The sequence below is a fragment of the Erigeron canadensis genome, chromosome 8 (genome assembly GCF_010389155.1).
Source record: "Erigeron canadensis isolate Cc75 chromosome 8, C_canadensis_v1, whole genome shotgun sequence".
In the NCBI taxonomy this organism is placed as follows: Eukaryota; Viridiplantae; Streptophyta; class Magnoliopsida; order Asterales; family Asteraceae; genus Erigeron; species Erigeron canadensis.
In genome coordinates this window covers 23,732,280-23,743,858 of record NC_057768.1, presented here as the reverse complement: position 1 = coordinate 23,743,858, position 11,579 = coordinate 23,732,280, and the positions used below count along the sequence as shown (strand labels likewise).

The 11,579-nt window shown below is 33.6% G+C and overlaps 1 pseudogene; it reads left to right on the top strand.

The window, feature by feature from the left end:
- The first annotated feature begins 108 nt into the window (after positions 1–108).
- On the top strand, positions 109–11,084 carry LOC122610458 (annotated as a pseudogene).
- The last annotated feature ends 495 nt before the right edge of the window (positions 11,085–11,579 follow it).

Below are 11,579 nucleotides of genomic sequence, written 5' to 3'. Positions count from 1 at the left end.
TTAAGTATAGTTTGTACCCATGGGCTTTGTCAGTTGGGTCAACTTGGTTCTTAAATTTCTAGTGTCACTTCGTTCTAATGAACCGCCTTGACATCCTCAACAGCAAAAATGAATGCTGCTGATGTGGATGGTTGATTTGAAGTTGCTTGTAAAGGATGGGAAACTGAAATTCAGGCATTTGCTAGAGTGATATTTAAGGTGAATTCAGGGGATTATCTAAGGGAATGGTGGTGTTAATATCTAGTTGGTCGTAGACAACACTCTGTGGTGAAGAAGAACCTTGTCTCTTTCACTTTTTAGCTTTTTTATATGCAGCGAAAACTTATTCCTCGTTTGCTATACTGCAATTTCCAGTCATCCTGTTTGCTATACTGCAATTTCGACTTTTAGGGGACGTTTTTCACTCAATAGATAGATATACTCATGGCATTTCCATGGGAAAATCAAATACCATGCTATGTTATCTTATGAAACAACACTCAGGGGTGCCTGGTAAGGGGGTTTTGGGGGTAGGGAATGGGAAAGATAATGATTCCATATGCTTGGTAGTAGTAAGGAAAGGTATTCAATACCTAAAAGTGGGTATTGAAGTATTACCCAATAATTTGGGGTTAAGGTAATCAATCCTCACCCATCTATCCTTTTCACTTCTCCTGCAACAGGAGACACCACATCCATTCAACATGTCCTCCAACATACAACACCACCGTCCACCCATCCTCCACCGCCGGCGTTCCCACGCCATCACCGTACTGTATTAGTAAAGCAACAATGGATCTGGTCAATGACATATTTGTTTTCTTTTGTTTATTATTTTTATATATGAATACCCTATAATGAAAATATTATATACCCTTTCCTTTATTCTTACCCTTTACCTTTTTGAACCAAGCACCCCCTCAATATATACAAGTGTTATTATGTGAAATACTCAAATTTTAAATCATTTACTTGGAGTTAAGGCTCTCATGTAAGAACTATTAAAGGAATGGGTAGACAAAGCATAATCTTCGTTTCAACAATTCATTAAAACCAAACTAATTAAATAATCTACACTATTCGCTGCTATCGCCACCTTAAGTTATTGTACGATAGTCCAAGTCTTTTATTGTAATCCTATGGCGTCCGAAGGTTCTGTTTTATTAATAAATTATTGGTTCAAAAAAAAAGCAATTGTACGATACAACATTTTAATGTATATATTTAATTAATTGTTTACGAATCTTAAAACATGTTTAATGATATATGGCTAAAAGTTGGTACTAGCCTATGCATAAATAATCAAGTTTTAAATCAACTTTCTCAAAAATACTATGGTGCGTTTAAATCTTTTGCGACATTGGGTATGTTTGGCAAAACTAGTTGGTGGTTGATAGCTGTTAGTTGTTTGTTGATAGCTATTGGCTAGTAGCTAAAGACTATAGCTAGTAGCCGGTAGCCGAAGCGTTTTAGATATATTGAAGTATTTTGCAAGTAGCTAAAGGCTATTAATAAAAGTTGTAAAATGACAAATAATGGACATGAATAAAATACACTTAAATAACTTTATAGGGGTAGGGTTAATGTTAGAACCATAAATATGGAGAGAACCGTGAGAACTACTAGTTTCCCTCCCCCTTTCTTCTTTTTTGTGTGGTTTTATAACTTTATAATTTTTATTTTTCATTTTTTGTAACTTTTTTTGGTTTTTTATTTTCTTTTAACAAAGACCCATTCCAAAAAAAAAAATTTTTTTTTTTTAAATGTAAAAAATCATATGGGTTACGTGTTAAGAAAACGTATGGATACGACGTTGACCGCATCCGTTCTAAAGGAGTTGTGACCGAACGTATATGGTAATGGTATGGATTTGATGGGCGACGATACAAGAGATGGTGACGGTTGTTATGGTACGGACGTAACCCTTAATTATAAAGGCAAAGCCCTTAGAGATGATTTTTCAATGGTTCTCACGATTCTCACCATATATATTGGTTCTCACTTGATCCCTTCACCACTTTATAGTTATTTATTAATATAAAATAAAATATAATGATATGTATAAATACTCTTTTATCTGTATTCTACCAGTTTATAACATTAGATAACATATAAATAAACATTGGCCTTTAAATTACCCAATGGGTTTTTTTTGAAACAATTAGTCAATGACTAGTCACTACACATCCTTTTGTACTTCACCAAAAACCACTTTATAAAATGTCAAATACCATCTGAGTGGTTTCCAAGTTTGTAGAAGACCCATTAGATAAGGGAAATGATATTTGTATCATTTATTTTTATTGATGTATCACAACTGTGCATTACTGACTAGAACAATTAGCTATATAATGTGTACATTATGATACATAAATTAAAATCGGTAGTACGAATGTCATTTCCCATTAGATAAGGACATGGATTTCTAATATTTAAGAAAAAAAACCCATGGCAGGACTCCTAAATGATGAGCTTGCTTAAATATCGTCTTCTTTGTATATATATAAGTAAATCAAACTAAGCATTGATTTTTCCACTTTCATCTTCTCTACAAACAAACAAAACCTTCCATCAAATCAACGACCGTGACAAGTTGTGAGACCAGCAGGCGTGAAGCTGTGATGTTTCCGGTCAAATCAACGGCGGTGACATAACTAGACGGTCGGTGAAAACATTGTGTATGTACCCATATATATATATATATATAGTTTTATGGGAGAAGTGGAAGAAAGTGATTTTGGGAATTGGAAGGTTATATATGTATTTTTGTATGGTAAAAGCTTGCAGGCTTTTGTAAACGCTCGTGATAGTAGCGTTCAAATAAGGAGCGTTTTCTATCATTTTAAAAGTTTGAAGTTCTTCTAACCAAATGAAGTTTTTCGTAAAAAATTTTTGTTGGATCAGGGATTCGCTGAGGGACTCAGCGAGTGACTCATTCAGCGAGCTGTCAGCGAGCTCATATATCTGCAAGCATAATCTATCTTCAAAGTCTAAAGAATATGTTCAATGACTCATCGTCCAGTATTTGTAAGTCAAATGTGAGCGGGAATTTGAAGAATAGAAGAATGGTCCCAAGGACACATGTTGAAAGATCAAGATAAAGACATGTGACCTTGTACTACTTCGGTGCAATGGAGTTTCTTTTTCATACCGCTTTTGGAAACAAAAAGATGAAGGAAAGAGACCTCAGCAGATCTGAATGATAGTTGACAACCTTCATGTGTCAACATCTACTAGAGTAGTCATGTAATTCCTTATCTGTCTATAAAAGGAATCACTTGACCTAGCCACTAGGTGGGTTGGTGTGTTCCACAGTTTTACTTTATTCTCTTTAAGTTATTTGTTAAGTTTTTCTGTGTTCAAAAACTTAACATATTTTTCTGTTTATTGTTGTTGTTGTCAAACAACCATCCATGTTTTCATCGTTTAGCTTGAAATACATATAACTAAACAAAGTTCTTTACATCTCGTCTCTATTCTTGTTATTTTGTAGTTATATTACAAGTTGTGAATCAAACACAAATAGTGCATTCGAGGACCATCAATTTTTTTTCTAAAAACTTGAAGCTCCAAAAAACTCATAAAAGGTGCATGCAAAACATACCCATTAGCAACTCAGGTGTACCAAAAGTTTCAAAATTATGTATATTTTGCTCTTGTTTCGATAACTTAAACCCCTTGTTTTTACGTTTAGGTGTATAACAAACGATGTACCCTACTTACTGTTAACACGTGTTTGCAATTTCCGATTTGGTACAAGATGTTGAATTGTTTTTTGTTTCACATAACCATTTTTGTGTTGTAATTAGGTGTGTGTTAATGAGTGATGATTTGATGATAGAAAAGATATAACGGCCGGTGTGTCGTAAGTTTTAGTTAAACTTGTCATATACATATTAAATTTTTAATCACAATGAGTCAATGACCATGAATCGGCAAAGTCAATATTTGGAGATAGCTATGTAAAACTAGGATGGCCTTTGGACCACCTCGAAATCTAACCCATGACAGCATCATTTTTATTTTTGTGTATTATTAGGCCTCAAAGAAAGCCCTAACACTTATCTCTTAATCCTTTCTACAAAGTACAAACTCAATATGGAAATTTTTTCATTACTGCCATCTCTACAAAATGACGTTTGCTACTTTCCTAGGAACCTCTGGGAACATAACATGGGCATTTCTTTGTAGTGACGTCACCGTGTACAAACCACTACTTTGTATGTACTGTAACAACCCTACTAATATACGCGGTTTTAAAAGTCAATGGAAATTTCGTATCCACCCACATCCACGACATTAGTTATCGTATAAATATTACATTTTTTATACAGATTCATCAATCAAGTTTATTAATCTATAATCAAGGTTCATATTTTATATATAACACAACTTGTTCAATAATTAGTACGTTGTGGAAATACACTTAACTAAACTTTAATTTGTTATAGAAATATATAATCATTAATTAGTTTGTTTTTCTAATACAATTTCTAGAAAAAAGTCATCATTAATTATCAAATCTCGTTTTCCATTAGATATGGATTAGTAGAAACACTGTTTCAAAAGACCTCCAACCATTTTGTGGAAAGTGAAGATGATATCGAATCTTGTTGTTTCTAAAGGCAAATGGAATTTCTATTGGATTCAACTACCCCGCATGTTTTGATATAGTCGATACAATCTCTAGGAAACTACTATAAATACCAATTTGCAATTATCATGTATATATTGTGGCCCACCACCTATGACTTCTAATATAATGTGATTGGTGTAACAACAATAAGTTAGCAAGGTCTTTAAGTATTATTGATTTTCTGAGACGTTTGACCCTTGAGAGAGAAAAAAAATATACTTAAATTGGTAAAAGTTGAGAGAGAAAAAAAACTACTCGTAACAAATATAATTATGGTAAAAGTTGAGAGAGAAAAAAAAAACTCCAAAAGTCAAACTTGTATTACACTTAAATTAGAATGGAGCTGAGGGAGTATATGTTTAATTTTACCCCAGCAATTATAATAGTTCTGGTACATTTTCTTGTATCGGTTTTTAACGGGTGTCATGTTATGAAAGGACACGAGTTCAAGAGTACTCCACTTGTTTTCTTTTACTCCGTTTAAAGACTTGTTATGATTCCTTGGTTTCATTTTTAAGGAATTTTGATTGAATTATATATATAGATGTATGATATATACTCCATAGAGATGAGCCTTAATTAGTGTTCATCCTAGAAAGTAAAATTTAATTAACGTATTAATGTTTTCTTGAATCCGATTATAGATGAACACAATACTAACATAAATATGACATTTGCATAATTAGAAGGAAAAAGTAGAGAAAACTACATGAAGATTGGTCTCAAAATTTATGAAGCGTCGATAAAAGGTAATTGGGAACTTGCTAAATGGATCCTAGATGACAGACCTGAGTTGGTACGCTTTGCCATTACAAAAAATTATGAAACACCACTGCATATCGCCGCATCAGCTCCAAGCACCAAGTCTTTAGAAGGGTTTGTAAAAGAACTAGTGAAGCGGATGAAAAAGGAGGATTTGGAACTACAAAACAAAAACTATCATACTGCTCTTTATTTAGCAGCTGCAGCGGGAAATGTGAAAATAGCCAAGATAATTGTGAGCATGAACAAGGCTGTTCTCAATATCCCTACCGATAAAGGAATGATGCCACTCTATATAGCTGCCTTTTTGGCTAAACGTGAAATGGTAAAGTATCTCTACGACCAATCCAATAAAATGTCTGGAGATTTTTGGACAAGTGATAATCGAAGTTGGGTTCTACAGAAATGTGTTGAAACTGATATGTTTGGTAAGTTACGGATCCTTTTGTTTTGTCATGGTTTCTCCTTCTTTAATATCAATTTTGTTTTATGATTAAATTACTATTATGTAGTTTCTTCAATTTAAAACAAGCTTTTCCTTGAAAACCAAAGCATATATCAGAACCATCCATTTTGTTTAATTTTAAATTTGCTTTCCCTTTCATCTCTTTCTATTTCAATCCTTTTATCTCTCTCTCAACTCTAGTTTCCTTCCAATCTCTCTCTCTCTCTCCTCCGGTTCTTTCTTCATCTCCACCGAAATCATCATCCATCGTTGCCACCACATACCCGCACTCACTACTTGAAAATTTTAATTTATAAAGGAGCTTTTTCCTTGGAAGCTCCTTGAAAACAGACGTTCTAGACAATTTCAAGGAAAATTGGTCCTTTAAAAAAGCTTCATTGCAAACAGAATTCTCAAGGAACTCTTATATTTCCAACGCGTTTTCAAGGACTAGTTAACAAGGAATTTCTAAGGGCCCAAGTCTTGAAAAGTCTTCATTGGAACTTCCTTAATAAAGATTTCTTTGGAAAATCCTCGAAAAACTCATCCTTAGAAATCTTTGTAATGAGTCCTTGTAATTGACCTTGCAATTTCCTTAATTGCAAGGACCATCTTCGAGGCGGGACCGTGCGGCTAAGTGTTGCGTCAACAGCTAAGGCCAACCCTTAAGGTAAACCACCACCATCATCTATCACCCCAGGGCGAACCCGTATCTAACCATCGTATCCCACCACGATCCAAAGATTGTGTTTGAATCGCATTGTGATCGATTGGAGTCTTCAAATGCAATGACTCAAACATATTGTGCTTGTAGTTTCCGATTATAATATGATTGAAAACCACAATCAGTATATATTTTAATCAAAGTATTTGGATGTGGTTCATGATCAGAGTAATTCGTCGCAGTAGATTGGGCGATTGATGTAAATGACGTTTGACGAAGAATATAAATGGTTTTTCCAGGATGACGTCAGCAATGGCGATGGTGGTAGCGTGTCGGATGATGATGGTGGTAGAGATGGAAAACAAGATGGGAAAGGCGCAGGGAGGAAAAATAAATTGGATCTAGATCTAGTAGAGAATGGATGGATTAAATGCATTTCTTGATTTTTGAACATTTTTCTAATATTCATTTGATTATAACACTTACTTGTATACATTAGCTAAAAACATGTTCTTTATGGTTAATTGAATACAAAAAAATTATAGATATCGCTCTAATCATAGCCAAGGATCGTCCCGAACTCACCAACAACAAGAGATTACTTACAGATGTCCTTTTAGCTTTGGCTCGGAAGACATATGCATTTGAAGGCATAAAACAACATAGTATTATTTTAAGAATCATCAAGTCATGTAAGTGTTTATGTTATCATTATATATTTCAATCTATCTTGAACAAATAGTAACTTCTAACTTGGTTATTAGATTCCCTAATAAAAACTTCAATACACATACAGTGTTATAAAGTGGTTGAGATTCACTTGAACCTTAACATGGTTGAGGATTAGTATGTACCAAATAGTACATGGGATCAGAGGTTCTCATCTAATTGCCTTTTTTTACACATATATAGTGCAACATGCCAACTTATAGCAACTCGTGTTAACAATTGGGCTAGCTAGGAAGGCCGTACTTCAGTATGTTCTTATATGTAAATGAGAGAAACGGAATGACAAACACTTCCATTGTTACACCGGAAATAAAATCGAGAATGGAAAAGTGGGAATGGTTTAATTATTAATATATCTAGGATTGACCAGGTTAATTAAAAATATTTAATTAAAAAATGTTAGATAATATAATCTAGAAAGTTATCAGAAATAACTTGAATTTTTTGTACGGATAGGAGATTTTTTGGACATGTTGGTGTTTTTAGTGTTTTGTCGAAAAGGTTTGTAAAAGTAGGAACTCCGGTGTTTCAAACACCGGACTTAGCCACGTGGACCCAAGTCCGGCCTTGAGAACGCCGAACTTCTATTTTTTCCATCAACTCCGGCTTTATAGACACCGGACTTTCTTTGGATGAGTATACAAGTGAAAATCGGCATTGCTAATGCCGGATTCAAAAGTTTTTTGCTATAATCGATATATCGTGTAAGTTTTGTGTTTACATTACTATCGACATATGTGTATGGCGTGTACAGGTTGTTGGTAAAAGATGCGTACTATATATTGATTCTTTTTATTTTCATTGTAAACAAGTTTTTTTTACTGGTAGTTGTCACTCATATCTTATACATGTATTTTACTCATTTTTAGATAGCTCATAGCTTCATGTAAAGAAAAAAAGTACTAAAAAATCAAAATATAATAAATGACATCTATCATTGATTTTTTATTTGAAATGGCAAAAGCCATACTTAAACTACGATTAAAAAAACATGTTTAAATGTATATATAAAAGAAAAATCTTTATTTTAGAAAACAATTTTTTATACTTATAGATGAAGTTTATGTTTTAATTATAGCTATCATATAAAATGATAATATCATATATATTTTTAAAATTTAAGTTAATTTTAATAAATTTGAAAATGGTTATTAATTGAAACTAATTCTTACATTTATTATGATTATAGAAAGTGATATAATTATAGAAAACAATTCTTAAATTTTATATTATATTTTTTAAAACAATTCCTAAGTTTTATTTTACATTATACTTGTTAAAATCAGTTACTAAATTTTACATAATACAATTCCTAAATTACGGCACTATAAAAATTTAACATGTAATTAAGTATCTCTAATATATAAAAATTTTAACGGGTAATATTTATATTTAACTTTATATCGTTACAAAAGATATAATTAACATACAAATTTTATTAATAACTTTTAATACAAAATATTTGATAAAAATAGTAATATAATCAACTTTCAAACATGTCATATATATAACTATTAATTATTATTATAAGTCATAATGAAAACTTAACATGTATTATCCCGGTATTACACAAAATAATATAGTTGAAAAACAAGAAGAGTAATTTAAGCATCCATGCCATTATTTGCGTTTGGTTTTTCGAATCTGGCATTTACTAAATTTAATTTAATAATTTTTATGTAAAGCATTACTATAATAATAATTTAGAAATTCTGTATAAAAACTAAAGCCTAAAGCTGTTGAGTACTTTGACAGACTACTTGGTTAGACACCTTGTACACACATACCGATAGTATATATATTTTTCCCACGTAAAACTTGTACACACATACCAATACCTTTATGACTCTACCATCTTCAACCTTTTTCTTTTCCATCTCGCCGGCCGGAAAAAATGGAACATACGGCAACTAAAGTGCAACAAAAATTATCCAATCAAAATAGTGAAGAGCGGTGCTCCACACGCAGGTTTCAATTTAAAAAACAAAGTCCGGTGTCTATAAAACCGGGGTTGAGTCCACGTGGCTAAGACCGGTGTTTGGAACACCGAAGTTCCTACTTTTACAAACTTTTTTCAACAAAACACTAGAACACCAACATGTCCAAAAAATTTCCTATCCGTACAAAAAATTCGAAATAACTTAGCTTAACATAGAGACTCCTAAAGACTAAAATAAACTAGACGCATGCCAGCAGTAACAGCGATTGTGGTAGCCGCGTCGGTGGACGTGATGGTGGCGGCGACGTCAGTGGTGATGTGGCGGCGGCGATGGCGGTGTAGTGACAACGGCGACATTGTGGTGGCGGCGACGACGGTGGCGGTTATTAATTAATGTAAAAGTAATTAATGTAAAAAGGGGTTCGTGAAGAGTCGGGAGATCTATATTGTAAACTATACTTTTAAGAGTATTATATTAAGTAAGACTTGCAACAAACCAGTGCAGACGAAGTAACACGAATATCCCCGGTAGTCAGTCCATCTCCATCGGCCGGCCGGTGGGAGCGAGAAGTTTGGGATAAATTCTAAATTTACTGAATGTTTGGTTATATTGACCAACCAACTAATTAACATATCATCTAATGTTTGATTATAGTAACCAACCAATTTTGTACCGATATATATAATTGGTTGTCTTTGCAGTTTGGGATTTGAGGCCTAGGCATCTCGAAAAGGATAGTGACGTAATGCAGTTGTTAAAATATATTTGGGGTAAGGTTGCCATAATGCCTATGGAGGAGATCGATGACATACTTCGAGGGCCAGCTTTGGTAGAAGGTGTCCAAAAAACTGTGTATTCTTCGAGAGTACTATTTCATGCTGCAAAAAAGGGAAATGCGAGATTCATAATTGAGCTCATTCAGTCTTATCCAGATCTAATATGGACGGTAAATGACAAAGGACTAAGTATATTTCACATAGCTCTCAAACATCGTCAAGTAACTATCTATAATTTGTTGTATGATATCGGGTCTATGAAAGATCTAATAACTCCTATGATAGACAAAAATGGAAATAATATGTTGCACTTAGTCGGGAAAAGTGCTAAAGCAAAACGATTTCAGAAAGTCTCAGGAGTCGCTTTACAAATGCAAAGAGAGTTGTTATGGTTCGAACGTACATTACCCCGCCTCCTCATGGTATCTTATTTAGAATTCATCTATAGAATTTGGGACATTAGGTACATACATGGTATCTTATTTTGAATTCATCTATAGAATTTGTTGAATTGAAGGATACGTATTCCTTGCAGGAAGTAGAGAGAATGATCCCTCCTTCTTACAGACAAATGAAAAACGATAATCATGAAACACCACGTGACATATTCAAAAAGAAGCATGAAGTTCTAGTTAAGAATGGTGAGAGGTGGATGAACGAAACAGCTTCTCACTGTATGGTGGTTGGAACGCTTATAGCTACCATTGCATTTGCTGCTGCTTTTACACTCCCAGGTGGATATGATCAAGACACCGGTATTCCCTTTTTCAGTCAGAAACCAGCCCTTATTGTTTTCGTGATATCAGATGCCATTTCTTTAATATTCTCTTCAACATCGCTCCTCATGTTCTTATCCATCCTCACCTCTCGTTATGCTGAACGCGATTTCTTAGAATCTTTACCCAAAAAGCTGATGTTCGGTCTTGGAACACTCTTCCTCTCTATTGTGACCATGATGGTTGCTTTTAGTTCAAGTTTCTTGTTACTATACCACAGAAACTTGAAATGGGTGCCAATCATCATCGGTAGTGTTGCTGCCTTGCCGGTCATTCTGTTTGCTATACTGCAATTTCGACTTTTAGGGGATGTTTTTCACTCAATATATAGATCTAGATATCTCTTTAAGCACACAAAACGCATGCTCTACAATTAAAAAGCATTGTTATGATTTCTTTTAAGATGTACTTTACTTTGTCTTTTGTTCTCTTTATATTCGTTATAGTCTTATATATAGTGATCTCTTAAAGATCCAGACTCATGTGAATGTATGTTTTGATGTTGGGTTTCTCCATCGTACATTCGTCTTAATTGGAGGCGTGTTTGGTATTTCCCCTGCTTAATGTCATTTTTACTCCAGGTAGCATATTTGCTAGGAGCCAATTTTAAGATACAAATTATTTCATGCGTTTTATAGCTAGTATATATGTTTTTTTTTTATCCAAGATATCCAACCTGCTTTAATTTGAAAGCCGACTAAATCAGGGTGACTAGCGTTCAAATCTTGGTGAGACACAGGGGTATAGTTTTATCTCCTACTATACGAGATAAAAGAATTAGGGTAAAAGAGTGAATATTTTCAAATATTTCTTGTTCTTCAGTATGTTTACAATGAATATTTTGGTGATGATGAATTGAAAGATATGAGAAA